The following is a 24,565-nucleotide window of genomic DNA, read 5'->3' as shown; positions in this document are numbered from 1 at the left end:
TGACGTCTCACAATACGACCATTTGTACATTTGTACGTGTGTGGCTACACAGATGTCAAGTGCAAAAAATTTTCAAAAGGAGGCAAATAAAGCGGCTCCTGCATGACCATTTGCCTGCAAGCAGCTGCAAAAGACTTTTCAAAAGACTTTCAAATAGTGTGATTCTCAAAAAAAAAAAAAACAATTTGGGGAAAATAACATGGGGCAGACTCATTTTAGGGGCAGGATCTGTGCAAAGCCCCCCCCCCCATGGGCTTTTTACTGTCCTTAATCTGTGTTTATTGGCTGATGCGGAACAGGCCTGAGCATTGCACCTTCTCTGTGTGCTTAACCCCAAATCACCGAAGACTTTCAAGCAATCTGAAGCCACTGTAGTATCTGGCTGAAAGAATATAGGATGCATTTCCTTGCATATTTACTTCCACGAGTGGAATACATTCTTGGATGTGCTTTCAAACATGGACTGGATTGTGCTGTATCCAGGGGCATAGCAGGGCGGGGGGAAAGCGCCCGGTACACCAGTGTGTCCTCCACCCTGTCCTGTCCCAGAACGCCCCTGCCACGCCCCGGAATGCCCCCCGCCACACCCCCGGAACACCCTCGCCACACAGGGGTGCGCGCCCGGTGCGTCGTGCCCTCCCCCTGCCCCTTGGAGCGACACCTCAGGCTGTACCCATACATAGCGATCACTGTGTGGAGTTATCTTTCAGAGACTTACACAGTAGTGATTCCAGTGCCATTGGCCACTGCATGCTATTTTAAGAGGCAAGAATATTCTGGTTCAACTATTTAAAAAAATACCCTAATGGAATCCTGAGGGTTTCCTGCTTTTCCAGGAATGGAAATGACTTAAGAGACAATGCTGCCATTATTTCAAATTGGACAAGAGCCTTATCTAAGACCTTCCAGAGTGCCTTCAGGCACAGGGTGGGACTACCATGGAAATCCCCATCCTGGATGCATTTGCACGCCCTGGACCATTCCCTCAGTATTTTAAGGCTCCCCTGCCTTGTTTTCCCCCCAGCAGTCTGAAGGCGCCAATTTCAATGAAGGAAATGGCCTCAGTCCATATCTGAAGATTGCATTTGATTGCATTTTGAACTCAAGCTTCTTTGATTGCATTTTGAACTCAAGCACATCACAAGGAAAGGCATCTTGATTGTGATGCATTGTTTTGTTTTTGGATCAGAGCTGTCCACTGCTGGGAGAGAAAAATGTCCTGTTCCTTTAGGCTTAATGGAATGTTGTTTACCAGGTTATGTTGAGATCCATGCCATGAAAAGCTCCATATGTCAATTTCTACACATTAAGTCTCTCTTAAAGGAACAGGAATTTTTTTCCCCAAGCCTTCTGGAAACGATAAACACATTTCAGCTGGTCCAGGTTTGGCAAGCTGATTCTTGCAGATCCCAAACTAAGAATCTTTTGTCTCCCACCTTTGGTCCCACCCAGGTGAAATACCTGCATAAAAAGGAGGGAGGAAACCCTCCTAGGCGGATCTTAGCTGCTGCTAGCAAGATCTTCCTCAGTTTCCTAGGGAGATAGGCTCAGGAGAGACAAGTACTACAGAGGCAGTGTCCTCTTTGTGGCTCTCCCCCTACCCCACAGCGTCCTCTTTCACTGACAAATTAAACCACAAAATGCTCTCCCCCTACTCTACATTTCTGCCTCTTTCAGGTCTACAAACAGCAAAACTCAACAAAGAAAGGAGGCTCAGCTGGGCTTGTAGAAATTGGCTCTGTGACTGGGAAAGGCATGTCATCATACTGATTATGCTTCTTGCCCTGCCATTGCAATGACACCCAATTATACAGGAAGAGCAGATGGAAGATAGGCTGAACGAATGTCATGTCTGATATGTGTGTTTGTTAACATTTTTGACATAATTTATAGTAGCTCTATTCTTGATAACTAATGATTTCAAAGTGTTGCAATCTGATTCAAGCTTGTCGAATAGACTAGGTAAAACTGAATCAATAAGCCTAATTAGGATCATAGTCCTAGAATGTGGATCGCAAAATCCACACCATGGGGGGCTGTAAAAATATGAACAATTTTCCTGCTAATCTAGGGGTACCTTCTAGGTTTGCAGAAACATACCAGAATATAATAAAAACCATTGGCGGGTTTTAACACCATTATGTCTGGTCTAATTTGAGGCAATACTACCTTGCATCCTTTTAAATCATTTCAAACACAGCCTATAATACAAATTAGATGAGTGAACTCAAGTAAAACCAGGTTTAGATTAAACTCTTTAAGATTCAGTTGAAGCACCAACTGAGATGGAAAGCTCTTCATAGAAGGATCTAGAACCAGCAGCATCACAGTGGTTCTTACATTGGGGGATAGCTCAAAACACCTTGAGTGGTTTATTTATTTGGTTAGTGTTTTCAGTGTCCTTTCCTGTACTTAATGCCTTATTGTGCATCTCAAAAAGGACACTGCAGAGCTAGAAGAAGTAGAGAAGAGGGCAACCAAGATGATAAAAGGGGTTGGCTCACCTACCTTATGAGGGAAGGCTAAAACATCTGGGGCTTCTCAGTTTATGAACAGAGATGACTAACAGGGAACATGATACAGGTATACAAAATTATGCATGGGTAGAGAGAGTGCACAGAGAGAACGTGTTTTCCTTCTCCCAAAATACTCGAACTTGCAGGCATCTAATGAAATTGATGGGCAATAGATTCCGGACAGACTAGAGGAAATACTTCTTTACTTAACAAGTGATTAAATGTGGAATTTGCTGCCAAAGGATGTTATGGTGGCCACAGTATAGACAGCTTTAAAAAGGGATTAGACAGTTGCAGGGAGCAGATGTCTATCAGTGGTTACTAGACATACTGACTAAAGGGAACCTTTACTTTAAGAAGTAGAAAACATCTGAATATCAGTGTCTAGAGGCAGCATCAGGAAAAGAACTCAGCCATTTTCTTCTGTTTTTGGTCTGCCAAAGTAACTGGTTGGCCACTATGTGAGACAGGAACCAGAGGCGTATCTAGGCAAACTGAAGTCCAGGGACAAAACCTGAGTTTGGCGGCCCCCCTGTTTGGTGTGGGCGGCCACTCTCCCCCACCACAACCAAACAATGATTTTTTGCACCAGCTCACAAAACACCTCCCACCCCCAGCAAAAAAAATGGGTCTCTCCCCACCAACTCTCTTTCCTAATTTTGTCTTCATACCAACCCTATGAGGTAGGTTGTTAGCCTGAGAAACAGCTCCAAGCCAGTGTAGGTGGGTATTAAGCATGTAAATCTCTCACAAATCACCCCCAGCAAAACATTTACCAAACAAATGTCAGCATCATCTCTCACAAAACACCTCCAGTGGAATCCACCCCCAAACAGCATCATTTTCAATGGTGTTTAAACTAGGGAGCCACCTTAAAGGGAGAATCTGGGATCCCCAGTTAAAACAACAATGATGCTGTTTTGGGGTGGATTGTCCCCCACCCTGAAACAGCATCACTTTCAATGTTTAAACTGGGGACCTCAGATTCTCCCTTTAAGTCCCTGCCTAAGGAGGTGGATTTAAAAGGAAAATCTGGAGAAATTTGGGGGTGCCTGATGTCAGGGGTGCAATTGATAAGCTAGTAGCACCAAAATTTTAGGGTATCTTTAGGAGACTCTCCTGATGATACCGCCAGGTTTGGTGAAGTTTGGTTCAGGGGGTCCAAAGTTATGGACCCTCAAAGGTGTCCATTGAAAACAATGGGGGATGGGGAACCCCCTTTGGGAGTCCATAAATTTGGACCCCCCAAACCAAACTTGGTTGGTATCATCAGGAGAGTCTCCTGGAAAATCCCTGAAATTGTGGTGCTACTAACCTAGAAACTGTGCCTCCTGCAGACAAAAAACTGAAAAAACACTAAAAAATAAAAAACACAAATGGACCTAAATTTTTGCTCCCCCACGTGACCAAATGGAAGGCACCCGGGGACATTTGACTCCTTATGTCCCCATGGCAGATACGCCCCTGCAGGATACTGAACTAGATGGGCAACTCCTCTGATTCAGTAGGGCTTTTCTTACTTTCTTATTTGGGAGGGTGGGGTGGAAAGAATTACTTTCATCAAATTCAAAGTTCACCTTTGATGTACACTCTCTTAAGTGTCCCAGGACCAAGTCAGGCCTACAGCTTGCATGCTTCGCAGGCCACTTGCTATGTTGGAGCAAGACATATGGCCCTTGCAAGTCTGGACCTGATTATAGAATCCACTGAGGCAAAGCAGAATGGAATCATTCCACTGTCCACCACATGTTTCCATTGTAGAACTTGCTCGTTCTAATTTACATTTCAACTGCATTTTGATGATCAGAAATTGGAAGTCTGCCAGGATCATCCATCTTCATTGGAAGAAAAGGAGATGTGACTGAGGAGGACTAATCAACTGGCAGTTCTTCTGTTAAGGCTGCCATGAGTGAAACTTCTCCCATCAAAACACCCTGTGCTGTATAAAAAGGCATTGGCCACAATCCACCACAACATGCTCAAGCTTGTTAATTTCCAAAGGTTTATGTGCACCTTTTGCTATTTTAGATTGCAGCTGTTATTATCTAGTTATCTGGTCAGACTGAACAAGCAAATTTTAAAATAATATTTATCCTGACAACTCTGGACTATTCAAGCAGAATAATTAGTTCCAGACTGAAGTGCCTGTAGAGCCAATTATTTGATATGTTTTATCGCACTCTTTCCCCAAGGAATTCAGAAAGGGCATGCAGGGATTGGAACCACAGCAAGAACCTTGCCAGATTCACACAAAGATCTGTGATTTTCTGAGTCATTTAACCGTGGAGCTCTGCTCACACCGAAGAAGAAAGGAGCAATTTCACTCTCTTTCTGGGGTTACCTACCTCCCGATAATGGTTGGAGATGACAACTGATCTCCAGGCACCTGGAGAAATTTTCACTTTGGAAGGTGGACTTTGTGCCATTATACCCCATTAAAGTCCTCTCCTCCCCAACCTCCCCCTCTCTTCAGGCTTACCCCCAAAATTTCCAACTGGTAGCTGTAGTTTTTTCCTTTCTCCATTGCAGCCCACCAGCTTTGAATGGTTATTGTTCCATAGCCACGAAGGGAGGAAAAACTGCACCCGGGGCATGAGCTGTCCGCACACCCCCTCCCGCCCCCGAAATGCCCTGCCCCTGAAACACCCCTGCCCCCAACACGTGATGGCAATGGCGGTGCCCGGGACAAGCTGCCCTGGATGTCCCCATTGCCACTATGCATATGTTCCATATGGATACTGAGACCTGAAGAATAAACTTTCCCTAAATCCTAAATGGCTGCTGGGAGGGAAAAAGAACTGGAAAGTCCCATGACTATCAGGACTTCTCACTGACAGGTTCACCATGGAATCCAACTTATAGTCCTGGGCTCCTCCAGTTTGTCCTTGCAACCACTCTGTGAAGAGGTCAGGCTGAGAGAGAACAGCTGATCCAATGTAACCCAGTAGGCTTCATGCTGAGCAGGGTTTTTTATATGTTCTGGTCTATTCTAACATCATCACAGTACTGATGACAAAGTCATCTTATGTTCTAGGTTCTTCAGATGATTTAACAAAAGCCTCCAAGAGATCTTCCAATGGCCATAAGCCAAACTGATCGAGGAAGTTCTCTCTAATTACATGTTTGAGGTTTGCTTTGTAGTAGAAATGGAAGCAGTATAGCCAAACCATATTCCCACTGTGCTTATGTTGAACCCCCCCCCCTTTCTGCCGTGGATCAGATCAGTATACACTAAACATAATTACACTGAAAGCGGCTAGCAGTGGTCTGGAATCCATATAGTATCATGAGAGTATGTATCATTACAACATGAGCGCATCAATGAATCCTTCATATACAGTCATACAAACGTGAATCAACATATAGACCCTGAAGTATACGTAGGTCAGAAAGAACTACAGAGCTAGTCAGCATTTGATAAAGTGCCTGACTTGTCAAAACTTCAAGACTGATGGTAGATATTCAGCTCTCACAAGTCTCTTTCAAAGAGACAACGGGTTTAGTCCCAAACCTCCGAGAGAACAATGTCTCATTTAGTTATCCTGGACTGCAATCTGCTGTAGCATCTCTAGACTGTTGCAAAACGTCCATGCTGCACTCATACCTACTCTCATGATACTGTATGATTTCCAAACCATTTGTAAATAATATAAGACCAGAGAGTCTACATTAAAACACTGACTTTGTGTTTTGAGTACACAGCTTTTGCACCGCTACCCACTTTCAGTCTAATTATGCTTAGTGTATGCAGTCTTAGTACACTGACCCCTCCCCCCAATTGTTATGATGGATCAAATTAGATCAGATCTAACAAGAGATATTGTTTGCTGAGTTTCTCCCAAGTATTTTACGTATCAGGCAAAGTCTTGTGTCCCTGCACTAAAGACTGCCAATTCTCCCACAAGCTGACTATGAAGGGTCGCACCACAAATGTTTTTTTAAAATCTTCTTTTCTTTCTAAAGCATGCTCTCTCCCTTTTCAGAACATCACAAACATTTCCTTTTCATTGGGACTGAAACTGACTTGATGAGAATCTGCTCACAATTTAATTCAGTCAATTTACTTATTTACTTATGTGCAAACATGCTTTCTAGTGATACATAGCATTGAATGGAGGCTGGGTTTCATCCAGAGGTGGGATCCAACCAGTTCTCACCACTTCTCTAGAAGTGGTTACTATTTTTTTCTGAGTGCCGAGAAGGGGTTACTAAAGCAACCTCCCTGCCCAATAGGGACTGGAGGTGCGTGTGTGCGGCGGCGCCTCTGTTTGAATCCCACCACCATCGGAACCGGTTATTAAAATTTTCTGATCCCACCACTGGTTTCATCTCTGTCTGTCCTACGAGTATGCTTTGGCCTGATCAGACCAAGGAAAACATATTTTATTCCCTAAAACATGAGATGAATTCCTCTTTTGAATTAATTTTTATTCTTCCCTGAGCCATACAAGCGTCTTGATTATTCTTGCGGTTGCTATGAAAAGAAGAACAACAGACCAAGTAAAACAATCCTGCGGAATCATTAAGTCAACATTGTTGCAAAAACAATGAGCACAGACAGACAGATCAGGGCCAACGTGCGGCAGCGCTGGCATTTTGGAAGTGCCAGGACACAAGGCCCATGCCACATACTGAAAATACTTGGCAGGAACGCAGCAAAAAAAGAAAAAAAGACAACAAATAATAGATAAGAACTGCAAAGAACCTCAGAAACATAACAAGTTTGAACAGGATTCAAACAGGCTGGTGGTTTGAATTGCATAAGCACATTTTATAAGCAACAGAAATTATTTAGACTCAAGCGAGACGAACAACACAGGCCTCCAGTGATCACCAAACAGACAAAACAGTGATTCATTTAAACTCTGGTAAAGTGGGAGTATCCCCATGGCAGGCCATTCATTATGAAAGATGAAAGATAACTGGATGAGGCTGACGATGCAGCCTTAAACAGCATTACAGCCTTCTAAGTCCATCAGAGTCATTAGGCCTAGAAGGGTGAAAAATGTACTTAGTACAGTACATTTGAGGATGTAGGACAGGTAACCACAACACTAACTGGGAGGATGTGTGCTGAGATTAATGTACTGATATACTTACTTTCTGTGTAACTCGTTGCTACTGGGAGTAATCTATGCCTGGAGGAGGTACCCATCTTCTTCGCCTATGTTATTCTCTCAAACATCACATACATATCTATAAGCAGACAGAAAGATAAATACAACAGTCTTTGGGTGTGGTGCTTTGTGGAAGAGACAGGTTCCTGCTCCAAGGAACCTACAGTTTGAATTTCAACATTAAGGGAGGGAATAAACAGAGGTGAGGAAATAACAAGCCAATGTAATCTGACAGACTTTAAGAGAAAGTTTCCCAAAATATGGCTGTCAAATTTAAACATATATTTATACCCCATTTTTCTGCCCAATGAAGACCCCAAACTGCTTACATCAATCTCCTCACCTCCATTTTATCTTTACAACAGCTGACCTGTGAGGTAAGTTAGGTTGAGAGAGTGCATCACCCAACTTAAGCTCCCACAGGCAAGTGGGGATTCAAAATGGAGTCTCCCAGATTCTGCTGTAACCTCTATACCACTATATCCTTTATTATTCTTTATTAAAAACAATTTTCCAGAATATAACTGGCAGAGGAATACAGTGCTATATTCAAGCAGTAAATATAGAGAATAAATAGAGCAATGAGCTTGAGTGCCAACTGGGAATCTGAAACAGGTTCTGTCTCACATGCTTGGCCTCTGATGACTGTGACATACTGGGCATGAATGTAGTTATCTCCACCTCCTACCCCTGCTGACAAATGTAACTTAAGGACTTTGACCAAACAGCGATCCAGACTGAACGGGATGATCTCTCACCTTCCCCCATTAGGAAAGGGTGTATGTGTGACTGTGAAAGTGGTGCAATGGTCTAGATTTATTTATTTATGAGGCTTCTGGTGGAATGGCATTTTACTCTGGTTGAGCCTCTGAGTGCTCCCAGACTACACATTGCTGATAGGGGCTATTTTTGCTGACTGTAGAGCAAGTTTCTCTTATCTCTCGCCTCCCCATATATTGGGGAACTTAAATTTGACAAGTGGATTGGAAGGATCTTTTACCCAAAATGCTGGGGTCTGTCCTTTTTTGCGTGGGGGAATTAGTGAAGGGCAGACCTGGTTTAACAAGAGGTGGGCAAGCTCAGAATCTTTGTTGCCTATGCATACAGAAGATAACTTTTGCAAGAAATTCACAGGACAGTGAAATAAATTTAACAATTTTATCAAAGGAAAAATAATAAACGTACAAGCACACAATAATCAAAGCAACAGAACACACACACAGTCTTGAAGGAATAGGTTGGGAATAGCAGAGGAAGTTGTGGGGGAAGGGTTATATGACCTGTTCCTGAAAAAGGAGTCCAGAAAAGAAGAGTCCCAGTGACCTCACTGAGTTTGAAGGAAGTGGGGTAGAAAGCAGATGGCACGCAGTACAACTGAACCAAAGGCATGCTCAGAAGTACTGGACACTAAGCCTTGGGCGAGGGATTATTTTATAGGGTGAAATGGGCCCTCTGGTGAAGCACTCCTTCCTGGAGAAAGGAGGTTCCTTGTCTTCCTGGGAGAAGACATTATACTTATGTGTTGGGTAGTTGGGTAGTTACTCTAATAGTTTGGGCACTTGGCACTAATGGGCTAAGCCAGGGAGTGCTGGAACTGACACAGTCACAGTTGTAAAACAATAAGAATGTAAATAAAATGGTATTTGGAGAGAAGTTCATCAGAGGAAGAAGTATTAGCAGAGTACTGGCAGAAACACTTGGAGCAATCACATTAGCAAGTGCTTTGTCTTCAGTAAGATCAGGGCTAGAGGGGGGAATGGTTTCTACACCAGAAGGTACTGTTTCACTATAATCCCTTCAGGAAGTGTGTGAGGCAGGTATTTTGCAGGCTGTCCTTATAGGTGACACTGGCAAATGCAAGGGATGGGCTTCCCAACTTGGCCAAACATCTCCAGGGCACTCTACAAGGCTGGCTGCATAGGTAGCAATACTGATCCTAATAACATGTCACCCCCATCCATCCTATATTAGCCTGGTAACAGGTCTGGATTTTAGACCAACTAGTTCGGAAAAAAATCCAGAATCAGCCATGTGAGTGAGCCATCGAGCTCTTGGAAACCGCCTCCCCTTATTTTGTTTTTCTTCTCATTAATCTTTCTTTCATTTACTTTCTTATCTTTTCCTTTTTATCTCTTTTATTGTTGTTGTTGTTGGCGCTATTATTGCTCACTTTCTTTTCTTGTTCTCTTTTGTTGATAAAATAACATTTTTAAATAGATGGATTTATTTATAGAAATATGTATATAAATTGACTTATTAAGCCCCTATTTATACCCTTGCTTTTCTCCCCAATTGAAACCAAAAGCAGCTTATAGCATTTTCCCCTCCACCAGTTTATCCTCAGGACAAACACTGTGAAGTAAATATTGCTGAGCATGATTGGCCCAAGGTTATATATTAAGCTTCAATGGCACAATGGGGATTTGAACCAGGGTGTCATAGATCTTAACCGGAAACTTCAACCACAGTGCCAGACTGGCACATGAAAATAGTACAGACAGGGAGAGCTGGCTAAAGTGCTTTGGGGTGCAGGATCTCTATCTAGGAATCAGACTAGGGCAGTAAATCTGTAGCCCTGTTGGAATGAGTGCCCGTGCTCTACCAGTGTATTTGTAAATGAAGCAAATATTACCAGTGTCCGAACTAGACAACATCCACAAGTCCACTGGTCCAACCCATGGATGCTGCTGCCATTTTAAAGCAATTTTAAAATGACATGAAGGTCCAAAATGGGCCGCATGTAGGGCCAACAGCATTTGACAAGGTGGGGGAGGCAAACAAGAACACCTCAGCCACCATGCTGCAGAGCCTAATCAAAGCTGGGCCCTCACAAGCACTTTTAGATTGCTTTAAAATGGTGGCAGCCACAGGTCCGACCCATGGATGCCATCCCTTCTCACTTGGCCCTGAGACCCCATAAAACTTCAGGATTCCTCTTTCCAAGGGAAAGCAGAAGCTTCTGGAACTTTTCACTGCTCAGAGAAGTGGGGAGAAAGTAATTTGATGTAAAAGAACAAAACCTACTAAAATAGAAAGAACATAACATTTTCAGAAAAGGAATTCAGAAGTCCAAATAAGTTATAGGCATTGATATCTTTACATCTTCTTTATGTATCCCGCTTATAAATGGCACCTCATGCTTAGCCAGTTCTAAGGAAACAGCATTTAGAAACACGAGTATTGGGTTTATTTTACCTAGAATCTTGTTTAAGCTGCCCCATTGTAAACCACTGCTTATGGTTTATTTATAGGATAAGGTTGTGAGACAGACTTTGAAGATTTTAACTTGTGACCGGATTATGCAGTGATCAATTAAAAGACAATCAAAAATCCTCCTGAACATCCCTAGACAGATTAAGCCCAGCCACACACTTAGTGACTTCTGATTTCCCGGCCTCAGTTTATAATCTTTAAAGGTCATTCATTAGTTACTCTGTCAGCAGATAGTAGGCAGCATCGTGGGGTTGTGTCAAGCCCCAGATTTGACTCAAAGCAGACTCTGGAACTTGAAGGTTTAGAAGTCTTTATCGGCAGATATAAAGGCTGGAGGGAAAAAAGCTAGTTCTGCTAGAACATTCAAACAAACCCAATAGATCAATCCCGCCTCCTCCTCCCCCCTCCCAACCCCTTAGGTCTATTCCACACTACAGAAAGCACGAAAGACAGGAATGCAGGATGGACTCAAGGTCGGAGGGATGAGATAACGCAGGATGGCCCTGGGTGCCTCTACTTGGTTACCTGGGGAAAACAAAAGTATTTTGCCATCAGCTTGTTCATCCCCCATCCCCCCCTGGTGCTTCTCTGCGTGACATGTTGGTATTATAAAGCACCTTGGAACATCTCTCTGTTTTTCATGCAATGCACACCGAGAGTGGGAAACTGTCATATCCCGTTTTACTGTAGCCAGTCATTCTGTGGTCTGCTTGTTATTCTTGATGACAGTTTGAAATTAGGAGTTCTTATATGCTCTTTCTTTTCCTCGAGCCCAGCCAAAGATAACTGGCAAAGAAGTGACTTCTGTCATCAGACAAAGTGTGCATTTAAAGTTCCCTCATGTCACTGCTGATTTATGGCAACCCAGTAGGCAAGGCAAGAGATGCAAGGCAAAAGGTTCACAGAGGGGACTTGGCATTGCTTCCTCTGCATAGTGACCTTGGTATTCCTTGGTGGTCTCCCATCCAGGACTGATCCCGCTCAGCTTCTGAGATCTGATGAGATCAGGCTAGCCTGGGCCATTCAGGTCAGAGCTTCAGACTACAAAACCCCACCGAAATTTAAGTTCTTTGTAGCGCCATCCCAAGCAGAGTTACACTCTTCTAAGCATACTGAAGTTGATAGACATAAAGCTGTATATACCTAACAAAATCCTCATGTTCATTGGGGAACAACATAAAAACTTTTCATTTCACATGCAATGGGACTTCGTACCTTCCAGATGCACATTGACCCTTGTTGTTTGTGACCAAACCGGTAGGAAGAAGCAGGCAGAAGCAACTCTGTTTTAGGCTGGCACTGTTAGTCAATTAATATGTGATTGGTGAGTCTAAAACAAATTAACATGGAATTATGTAGTCAAAATCACTGGGACAAAATAAAAAAGTACTATCAAAATCACTAGGAAACCCCTCATATAATGGATTTAGAATTAGCCAGAACTTAAACTATGAAAAAAAATTCATTGCCACCCAACAGAGAAAACACCACAGGGAAGGAAAAGTTTATCCAAGTGATCCCATGAAACAGACTCTCAATCTATTTTTGTATGATCTTCCTATTGCCTCTTTACACAGTGTAGAAAGATGTTTATGCTTCCATTGAGACAGCCATGCTCCTGTGCCCTGTCTTGTTAGCTACGGGCATTCAAGCACTGACGGGGAAGTTATCTTTTAATCACCTGTCCTCATAGATTCCTCCTTCTTCTGTAAATGACATTTTTCCATTTCATATGCTATCAAAAGGAGAGAAGTCGATCTAGAAAGGAGAAAAGAAGCGATGACCGCCATATTAAAAAAAAAATCAGGAGTCACCTCACAAAACAAAGACAGACTGCTGTTACTTTAAATATGGTGGGAGGAACAATTTAGCAGGGAGGCTATACAAGGAGCCTATGGGAAGCATGGCTAGAGGAGTCCAATCATTATGTTACACATCACTGTCCAATAGAGTCCCACGATACTCATAAAACAGTATCTGATGTACAAATTTTAAAACTACAGATACAGTATCAAGCAGAGCCATAGCGAGGGGGAACTGTGCCAGGGGTGTGTGTGTGTTCTGCGCCCCCACCATGCCCCTGCCACACCCCCATCATGTCCCTTGGGTGCTACGCCACTGCTATCAAGGCAGGTTTGTGCTACCATGAGAAAGTCACTTTAGACAATATATCTTAGATGCTTTTAAAGAGCTGAAGATGATCAATTAATTTATGGTGGTATCTTACTATAGGAGTTTGGGTGCCACTGTGATTCTCCCCATTTGGGGTACCAAAATACTATTAGTTGTATCACAACAGCATGGTGTAGCAATATTCAGACCAAGTTCAAATCCCCCCACTGCCATGCAGGCTTCCTGACCCAGCCACTTTCTCTCAACTTAATCTATCTCCCAGGGTTGTTGTCATGTTGATATAATGGAGGAAGGGAGCATGATTTTGTAAGCCATTTTGGGTCCCACTGAGGAGAAATTGGGTACAAAAATAAATAAATAATAGCAGAGGAAAGAACTGAAATTTCTCTCGCTGACAAGTTTCTGCAATTTGCATGCCTGGGAAATGAGATATTCAGCCCAGCTGTAATACCTTGACAGAAAAAATGTGAATTCAAACAGCATTTTATGGCATTAAAAACAGGCCACATGGAAAGGCCCAGATGTGTACCAAAATGCTTTTATCACTAAAGAACAGCTGCTTTCTTTCCATTGCTGCAACCTCTGATTTCATTAACCAGTCTACTTTTTGCAGTCTTAGGGTGTGGAAAGGATTATACCCATAAACTAATTAAAGGATTGAAGACCAAGAGAGATGTTCAGTGAGCTAAATGGGCAGTCATGGAGCAGCAGGCTTTGCTGGAGACAGCCAGATTAAGTCAGGCAAAGATTCTCTAATCTACTATATAAGCATTATACAAGAGTTGTGAGCTAATTCTTTCCTTGTGTAGAGCCAAATCAAACTCAGATGTACCCTGGCTTTTATTCCCCACCACCACCACACACATACACCGAGTTGGATCACCTAATATATATATATATAACTTTGTTGACACAAGATATGCTGTAGAGCTCAGGGCAAAGCAAAATAATTTAATCTGATGTATCAACATTCCCAAATTCAGGCCTAAATATACTTACAAGAAATTGTTTATACTATGTTAGACCGTGATCTTGTTGGAAATAGCAATGTCTAGTATGCAAAGAAACTGAGAAGAAGACCCAGCAATGAGTGGGGAAACTAGATATGGCTGTAAGTTTAGTGACTTCTCCATCATTTTATGTTATCTCTTGTCTGTCCTTAAACTGATAGTCTCAGGTCTAATATCCTGCTTCTTCTTAGAAGTTAAGGCTTCTTTTCTTCCTAGATAGCAAGGTAGCAGCTGAGTATCTCTTTCCCTCCATTTTCCTATCTGAAATGTAGTTCCCTAATAAACATTCACTTTTAATCCTTTTTAATCAGTGTGTTTCCACTTCTTTGTGATATAATCTGCTGACAGAACTCATTAGTTTAGTACTATCTGTAGTGATTATACCAGTTCTCCCATACCTTAGATCTTCCTCAACTGAGTCTTCCCATGGGATCTAAGTAGATCTGGTAAAGACTGAGATCTAAGGCTGCTGTTTTAAGCATGTTGACCAGGAAGTGAATCCTGTTGTGGTCAGCAGAACTTACTTCTGAGTAAACACATTTAGGATTGACATGTATTTTATCTGGGACAGAGTATGGTAAGGATATGTCTATGTCTGCTGGCTTTCTTCCTTTAATTCAAACCACAAACTCTAGTTTGGGCTGTTGTGGTTTTTTTGGGCTGTGTGGCCATGATCTAGGGTTGCCATGTTCAGAGGCTTATCGTGGTAAGATGTATTTATCTCAGTGTACTACAGAGAGAAGCACATTTTATTGTCTCTGAAGATGTTGACCATAAATGTGGGTGAAACACTAGGACAGGGGTCTGCAACCTGCAGCTCCGGAGCTGCACGTGGCTCTTTCAGCCTTATGCTGCAGCTCCACATGGCCTGGAGGTCGGAGGGTAGCATGGGCATGTCCCACCAACTCTCCAGAGCAGCGCTGGAAGGAAAGGTGAGTGGAGGGGCCGAACCAGAAGCGGCTCTGTTTGTGAGGGCGCTGCTTTTCGTCTTCCCTCCACTCACCTCTCCTTCCAGCGCTGCTCTGGAGGGCTGGAGGGACAAGCCCATGCTGCCCTCCAACCCCTGGAGGTCGGAGGGTTGCGTGGGCATGTCCCTCCAGAGCAGCCACCATCCCCCCTCTGCCCCATGGAACAGGTGGCTGCCTGCTCAATCGGGCAGAGGGGGTTGGAATGGCCGCCTCTCCAGCTCGGTAGACCTTCAGGGCTGTGGAAAACAGGTCCAAATGGCTCTTTGGGTGGTAAAGGTTGCTAACCCCTGAACTAGGAGCAAAAAACAAAACAAAAACAGACCATGACCACACAGTCCAGAAAAACCACAACAGCCAGTTGACTCTGGCCGTGGAAGCCTTCGACAATACAAACACAGGTTCAATTGTAAAAACCACCTAACACAAAAAACCATTTGAGATGACCCTTTGCACATGTGAGGCAGATTTTCCCACCAGAGACTCAGATGCCTTTGTATAATGGCCTTAGCCTAATGTTATAATAATATCCCACCCTGAGGAAGGTATTTCTTTGGCTTTTTGCCATTTCCAGTTTTATTTTCATGAATTCTAACTCTGGACTTGAACTTTTCTGAGTAGTTACTCCTTCTGGCTGAGTATCTCCTTGACTCCTCGTGCCTCCTGAATCTTACCTGAGGGGAAGGGGTACTATTTCTGAAAGGAATGTTCTTTTATTCACTCACAAAATGTTATTATAAAATACTTTATTATGCTGTTGTATTTTACTAGTGGGACTTAGGAGTTTTATTTTTCTATCTTGGTGCTGTCACCACTTAAGGCAAACCTACACCCTTTGCACATGTGAGGCATATTTTCCCAATAGAGACTGACCCACCTTTAGAAATAGCTGTAGGCTAATGTTATAATAATATCCCATACTTAAAAAGAGCTTTAAGGTCAGCCCCAGAAACTACTAGAAAGATGTAGAGAGCCTCTTTATTTGAAAACAACGTCCTCCTTTATAATGACACTTGGGAATTATGTAAGTCCAACAAATAAAAATCTTTATTAGATAACAGCAATGATATCAGGAGTTTTTTCCCCCAAAATATGTTCAGTTGGCTGAAATAGTCTACTATAAACAATTTTTGGTTCTTTTCGCAGGCCTTAGAGAGAGACATTAAGCTTTTGTTTCTCCATTTCTTAGTTCTTACATAAGAGGCGGGGGGGGGGGTTTGTTTGTTGGGACTACATTTTCATGAACCAATTAGCTGTTTCTTCTAGCACAGGGGTCGGGAACCTTTTAGACTCAAAGAGCCATTTGGGCCCATTTTCCCCGGAAAAGAAAATTCATGGAGCCGCACCCTGGGGGGGGGGGATTCACTCCTTCTTCCCGCCTCTGTGGGGGGGCGGACGGAGCTTGCGGAGGAGCCGCTTTCTCTGGGGAGGCAGCGGAGGCTGTTGTTTCGACTCTGCTGCTTCTGTTGCTGCTCGGCTGGTTTCACTTTCACCTGTTGCATCCTTCCCCTCCCTTCTTCGACCTGTCAAAAAATCCCCTGCGTTGCCAACTCCAGGGCTGAGCTGTTTCAATTTTTTTTTTGGGCGGTAACTTCAGTGCTGGCTTTTCTCTTTGAAGTGGCCCGGTGGCGAGGCCACTTTCTTCTCTTCCTGAAGTGGCAGTATCGAGGAGGCGCTTTTCTCTTCCCCTGGAAGCGGTGGCGGCGAGGAGGCAGCTTTCTTCCTGTCTCTCTCGAGGCGGCAGCGCGGAGGCGCTTTTTCTCTTGAGGCGGTGGCGGGCCGCTTTCTTCTCTGGGGGGGGGGTGGCGGAGGCCTTTCTTCTCTGAGGCGGCGGCGGCGGGAGAGCGCTTTCTTCTCTCCCCGGTCGGAGACGGCCGCGGCGGCAGTCTCTGGGGGGGGGGGGAAGAGGCTGAGAATCCCGCTGCCCAGGAAGGCGTGGAGCCGCACCACAGGCTCTAAGGAAACGTTTAGGCTCAGCGAGCATGAGTTCCGACCCTGTTCTAGCATTTCTCAAAATTACTGGGTTCTTGAAGGCTGGTACCCTTACTTTAGTACCCTGAGCCTATCTCTGTTAGAAACCTCATTCCTGAGGTAACCTATGCAGGTCTCAAACACCAGAGAATTTTCCTCAAAGCACAATCCCCCTTTTTACTGTTTTAGGATTATTCTTCTCTTTCTAGCAGATATATTCCCTTCATTTATCCCTCTATTTTTGGATTGAGTGGAGAGTTTACAATCCTACTTCAGCCTTTCCCCAAAACAATCTCCAAGTTCATGTGTCTATGTTCCACTGCTATCTGCATAAATTAACTCTGAAAATACTGCAGTTCAGGCTCTGTTTGCTCTAACTGAAAATTCCCTCAGAGTAGATTTCTCACTCAGGCTCCTTCCGCACATGCAAAATAATGCGTTTTCAAACCACTTTCACAACTGTTTGCAAGTGAATTTTGCTATTCCGCACAGCTTCAAAGAGCACTGAAAGCAGTTTGAAAGGGCATTATTTTGCATGTGCAGAAAGAGCCTCAACTTCTCATGTTCACCAGTAGGATACCAAAACCCTCTAGTTCATGGAGTACAGCCTCCTCTAGTTTTTTGCCAACTGTTTGTTCAGCCATTCAAAGCATACAGTGGCTTACCACTCAGAGTTTTCCAGATCTTCACTTTCTGGCTTATTGTTTCTGGCTGCACTTTGAATCTAATTTACCTGTGCAGTCCATCACACCATTATATATGGATTGCTAACATAACTAATGAACATAAAATCAATGGGTATGGTAATTAATTGTAATGTAATCAATCTACGATACAAGAGCTATCAAATCCATGATCAATAGAGTGAGTGAATTTTATATGCTGGATTTGTTTATTCCATTTTTACCTTACCCATTCCCAACTGAGTTGGGCCAAAAGGTCAGTAACCAAACGAAAAGATCAAAGTTTGGCTGCCTTGTGTGAGATAGCTTATCTATTCTCTTATCTGACATTAGTGGGACACATTGTTTTTAAAAAATCATTCTGTAGACATATGTACAAAATGAGTCATGGTCAAACCTCCCAGAGATTTTCTCATTCATGCACACCTTTGGAATTTATACCCTGCTTTCCTCCCTAATGGCTATAGCGGTGTCAGAAATAAAGAAATCCATTTCTGATCTTTGTTTCCAAATAAAATGAAACCTTGTTTTATTTCTCTGCAGTTTAGATAGAAATAGTTTCTTTTTTAGATAGAAGATAGGATTTGTTCCGTGTTTGTATAAACTCTTCTCTCCTCAAGGCAGAAATTCTGGTGATAGCCCAGCCCTGCCCCACCTTAGCATTTCCTTTTCATTCACAAAACCAAGATCAGACCTGTAACAAAGGAAACCCCGGAAGACGACCATCCATCTGCCCTGATCTCATCACCCAATAGATAAAGGGGTGCTGCACCCTTAGGTTTCGTTTCCTGATCTCATCCTTTGTGTTTTTCCCGTTTTGACCGTGCCTACGTCAGCGCCTCGCTCTGAATCCACCACGAAATTCAAGAAGGGACAGCCCTCTGGAATGTGATTGGTTCTTCTTTTTGTTAATGAATGGTGGTGGGTTGTACCGTGGTCTCCAGGTTTTCCCGGCGGGAGAAAGTGTTTAAAATGCCTTGTAAAGTTGCTAAGCAGAGCAATTACTGTGGAACGAGGGTGCTGATGCTCAGGTCAGCATCGCAATAAAGAATCTTTATTGTTTACTACACTCGCTGTGTTGGGTCCCGATTTCTGTTCCCCCGCTTTACTGAGAGCTGAAATCACACTGAAAGCATTAAAGTTACCCTGGCAGCACGGTAACAGTTTCTCAGAACTGTTTACAATATCATTATTTCCTCCATTTTATTCTCACAACAACAACACTGTGAGCTGGATTAGTCTCCTGGGTTGCCAGCAAGGTCCTAATTTATTGTAACATCCCAAGTCCCATCAAACCTATTTTGGTTAGCATCATTGTAGAATGGCTGTCAATCTCATCTCTATTTTTTAGAAAGTGTTTGAGACCATGAAATAAGTATACCAAAACACTTTGTTAGCAGTAGATGCTTTTTCTATATGTTAAAGGTAAATTTGGGGGTTAAATAAAAGCTCTCAGTCTTTTCATGATGCTGTCTTGAATTTGTCTTCCTTCTGCTCAGCTCAGGTCAAAACAGTTGCTAAATGAGCCCTTCTATGATGACTGGGGAGGGAAAAGGAGATTAATCCTTCAACCTCCATTCAGTGACCCTGTTTAAAACTAGTACTCCTGCTTTGTTACTTGTGTTTTAAAGGAGAAGAGACCTATCCTTTAAGAACACACTCCCCACCCCCCTTAAAATGCTAGCAACAAAGCAGAGATTCTGGTTTTGACTACTGAACGTAAGTAATGTTTGAGATGTTAAATTCCCTTACTTGCCCACACCAGGGCAAATTGAGGCTGCATCTGTTTGAACCCTATACATCATCCACTGTTTCTCATAGTTGCCACTATATGTTTTGAATTACATTTGTCCAGCATATCTTTAACTAATTAACAAATGTTATCTTGTTGTGGTGGGTTTTCCGGGCTGTGTGGCCGTGGTCTGGGAGATCCTGGAAAACCCACCACAACCAGTTGAATCTGGCTGTGAAAGCCTTCGACAATACCACATTCCCTTGGTTTTTAAATCAGTGAAAAATAAGCTACTGTACAGTAAACAAATATCAGATGGTACAGAGCCTTTAGTAATGCATAATTGGATTGATAGTGGCCGGAGGAGCTTGAGCAATGATACTTAGGTTGGAAATTGGGTGTTACAATATGTCCTTGTATTAATCTATAAAATGCTGGAAAATATACATAGATTAATGTAGCATCATCAGGGTTACAAATGTATTTTGAGTTTAATCACAGGAAATCCCAACGGCAAATATAATCATACCTTTAACTTACACCTCCTCCAAGGAATGCTGAGTTGGGTACCCAGTTTGTCTCTCCTTCATTTAGCTCTTGTATCAAAACTGCTTAGGCCAATAGAAAGAACTGGCCCAAGGTCACCCAACACAGGTGGGGATGGAGACCTCAAGGAAGTACAAGTGATTTCCAGACAACATAAATCAGTTCCAGTGTGGTGTAGTGGATAAGAGCAGTGGATTCTAATCTGGAGATATGGGTTTGATTTCCCCCCTCATCCACAAGAGCAGCAGGTGAAGCAGGTTTATTTCCCCACCCCTCCAGAAGAAGCTTGCTGGGTGATCTTCTCTCAGAACTCTCTCAGCCCCACCCATCCTACAATGTGTCTGTTGTGGGAAGAGGAAGGGAAGATGATTGTAAACCACTTTAAGACTCTTTGGCTGTTTCCGCACAGGCGGACAACAGCACCCTAGGGACGGTAAAAACACCGTCTTTGGGGCGCTGTTCACACAACTGGTGCTGCTGCAATGCAACAGCTCCATGCTCGCCCCGCTCCAGCGTGGTTTTTCAAAAGCGACATCTTCCACCCACTGCTGTGCGAATGGCAGCGGGTGGAAGGTGGCGTTTTCCCCGTGCCAGCCCCAAACGCCTCCTTACCTCCTCCTGGCTTCCGTCACTCTGTGGAGGCCAGGAGACACGCCTCCTGGCCTCCGTCCCTGCAGTCATTCTCTGGCCATGGGGGTTGAAGAAAACGAGCTATTTTCCACTCCCATGCAGACCTGAGCCTGCTCAGTGACTTGCATGTGTCAACTTTACAAATGAAACTAGGGAGAAGCCTAGATAAATATGGGACTCAAATCACATGTTGTACCAGTGGTAAAAGACACATCTCTACCAACATGTGTTCAGCACCAACCTCTCTCAAAGAAAAGCTATCCTCAGATATTACACTCATCATCCTGTAGAAATTATTATTTATTGCATGCTGACTATAAGTCCATCCATCTCCTATACAGCCCATCCTGTATCACTTTCTCCTCCCCATTTCCTCTTCACAGAAGTATACTTATGCCATTGTAGTCAGGAACCTGGCACTGAGCCCTGTCTCATACATAGAACCTTCAGTCACAATACTTCATAGGCTTATTATTCTAAAGAAGTTATGCAAAACTGTTCCCATGCTGTTCTTGCCCCACACAACCCCAGGGAACTTGAACCCCAGCTTGAAAAACTGTCCTACTGGACTGAACTTGATTGCAGAAAACTAGAGTTAAGATTTGAAATATTCAGACTAGGTTTTTAAATGGTTCTATAATATCAATTTTTGCTCCCTGAAATTGAAAGCATCTTCTGGAAAGAGTGAGTCATTTATTTACTTAATCAGCCTATCTGAACAAACATTGGTTAAGTTACAGCTCTTAAGAAAGAGTGTTATGAAACCTTGTTTTAGAATCACACCGCTAAATTAATCTCTTATCCTGGTAAAACTATTACAACTCAGGCAGAAATACATCACTCTTTCAGATGCATGTTGTACTCTTAATATTGAACAATGGTAGAGTAACATTCACAGCAGATTTTCTTTAGACAGATTCTGTACTGCAGAAGATAAAATCTTTCCAGTCAGTGAGGTGTGCCAGAGTGAGTGATACAAGAATGCTTTCCAAATCCAAGTCTGATGTGCTGTAGTTAAGGAAGTATACAAAGTCATTATTTCCACATTGATAGACACAGTAGAAGTTTCAGAACCTTACAGATGTAATGGCAACATCATTGGGATCCTCAACTGAGTCTTGTGACCCATCACATGGCTCAGCAGCTATTTGACACAATATGCAGGGTATTGGTTGCCCATTTGAGACTGCAGTCAAATACCCCTAGTGCACTGGTATTGACAGTGGGCTGCATTCAGTTGTGAAGGCCCCATCTTGTGCAGTCTCATTCTAAAAGCCTCTACATTAATAGCTTCTATAAGATTTGTGTGCCTGTGTTGAGAATTCTCCTAACATGTTAAATACCTTTACCCTTTTTGTTTTAAAATTTATTTTTGCCATTTAACAATCCATGGGCCAATCCAATTGGCCATGCTGGTAGGGGCTGATGGGAATTGTAGTTCCTGAACATCTGGAGAGCCGCAGGTTCCCTATTCTGACCTAGTTGAATATGAAAAAATGATTTTTTAAAAAAATGCATGGATTATTGGGCTACCAACCTGTATGTAGGGGTTGGAGATCTTCGAGCATTACAACTGATCTCCAGACAACACCAATCAGTTTCCCTAGAAAAAATGGCTACTCCAGAGCATGAAATTTATGACTGTTCTGTTCCCCAAGTAAAACAATCTAAAGGTGCCCTGTTCTTGGAAGGAACAGAGTGGGAGACACATAAACAGTTCAAAACAAGGTTGATTGCTTAGAAGAATTGAGACCCTAACTCCTCCTAAGATTAGGTACTTGTTTGACTGGTGAACAAACTTGAAGCTGTAGACTTTTATTTTTTCTTGTCCTTGCAAGAAAGTCCACTTGCCTTGCTTCCTCCTGGTTCTTTCAGTCTTTTGTCTGGATTCTATTTCTGTTGACACCTTAATTTTCTGTTCTCTAGACTATATATACTTTAGTCTATGCACCATAAACGTAACAGATTTTTGCAGCCTTCCAACTCCCTAGGCACCTTAAACTGACTGAACTAAACAGGGGGATTGGTGGGTAGTGAAGGAAGACTGCCTCCAGGAAATTTCTTAAAGGGACAGGGTCTGACTAAAATTCCCTCCCTTAGAACACTGTACAAGGAACTAAGCCCACTGTGGCTATAGGGAAACTGATGCTTAATAAGAAAAATAATAACTTCTCCGGGGGCATGACAATAACAATGCAATTCACTGTGTGCTTCGAAAAGAACCTAATTACAGAGGTGTAGCAAGGGGGGAAAGCGCCCAGTACACCAGTGCATCCTCCTCCCCCATCCTGCCCCAGAACGCCCCCGTCACACCCCCGGAACGCCCTGGAACGTCCTCGTCACACGCGCACAGCGGCGCGCGCCTGGTGCATGGCCCCCCGGAGCTACACCTCTGCCTAATTACATATGATATTTTACATGTGTCCGCCACAGGGACTTTCAGTTAGCTATCAGCTGTGATTTCAAGTGTGAGGGCCCCCAAAATGGAATGAGACTGTGGCATATGGGGATTAGAAGATTCTGCCTTCCCTTCTGCCAGTTTCCCAACATGGCATTATCCAAGAGGGTGCTATTTGCCGCCAATCCAGCATTTTTGTTGGTGGGCATTTGTTGGTAGGATTGCCAGCTCTGTGATAGGAAACACATGGAGATTTTGGTATAGAGACTGGAGAGGGTGAGGTTTAGAGAGGGAAGAGACCTTAGCAGGATATAATGCTATACAATTCACCCTCCAAAACGGCTGTTTTCTCCAGAAAAACTGATCTTGGTCATCTGGAGATCAATTATTGGCCATCAGTATACAAGCAGACCTCAAAGGGCAAAAATCAACTTCTGTGTAGGCTTTTCAATTGCTTGGGCCTGGTAGGAAATTCCCCAACTGCCCTTGAAAAACTGAAGAGTGGGGGGGAAAAGTCCTCCTTAGCAATGTTCTAAATTGCCCCTAGTATTTATGGTCTTAACTGGGGTTTTAATCCTGACGCCATCTTTATTAATTACCTCTGTGTTTTAATTTATTTTAATTTAATGGAGTTTTGTTTGTATATGCTGTGTTGAAATTATGTTGTGCACTGCCCAGAGCCCTTCGGGGATAGGGCAGTATACAAAACCCATAAAATAAATAAATAAATAAATTTACTATAGGCATTAGAGGAGATTCCTACAGCATCACCAAAAAGTGACATCACAATCTACCATGAACTGCTCTCCAGAGTCTCCTAGCATTTGTCTAGAAAGTGTTGGACAAATATCTTGCATTTGCTGCACTTCCTGAAAAAGAATTTACATAGAAAAAAACACCTGCAGGGTGCATATCTGATGCATATTCCGACACTAGGAGAGTGCCACAAACACCAGTACCACAAAGCACTTGTGCATGGTGCAGGGGCTAAGTATGCTGTAATATCTCATGACACTCAATGTACCATCTTCTTGCATGTACTGCACACTGCACAGAAGCTGAACATTCTCTGACAGAATCTTTTCCTCATAGATACAGTGCAGCCATTATTTTTAATTTTCTTAAGTGAAAACTTATACCACTTCTACTGTTTTTAGGGATAACATTAATGTAGAGAAAATACATTATTGTAAAGGGAAAGTATAATATTAACATCATTTGTTCCTTGGCTGTTCTAGCTGATAAGAGATACCCTTGGCTGCACTTTTGGCTACACTGGATAGTCCAGAAAATTATGCAACCCAGTTTCACAGGAAAAAACAACTTGTATGCCTTACATAATACAGAGAAGAGCTGCAGTCTGGGCTGAGACCTCTATGTTGTTTATTTAAATGAATGGTGATTTGATTGTAAAGCCAAATGGTTAGAATGTACACAACCGATATGGGTTTTGTGGACTGTGCGTGCACACACACACACACATAGAATCTTATATCTACATGCTTGTAAAAGGTATAAATCCTGAGAGGTGATGCAGAAAAATCAGGAAAACTAATATAAAGTACATACCACTTCCTCAAATTTTGAAATGCTTTAGAGAATTATAATAGATGTCAAAAGTGTGAACATTGTTTATTTTGAATAAAGACTT

The sequence above is a fragment of the Sphaerodactylus townsendi genome, linkage group LG10, assembly GCF_021028975.2.
Source record: "Sphaerodactylus townsendi isolate TG3544 linkage group LG10, MPM_Stown_v2.3, whole genome shotgun sequence".
NCBI lineage: Eukaryota > Metazoa > Chordata > Lepidosauria > Squamata > Sphaerodactylidae > Sphaerodactylus > Sphaerodactylus townsendi.
The sequence above is the reverse complement of the archived record's forward strand: the minus strand, read 5'-3'. Positions refer to the sequence as shown.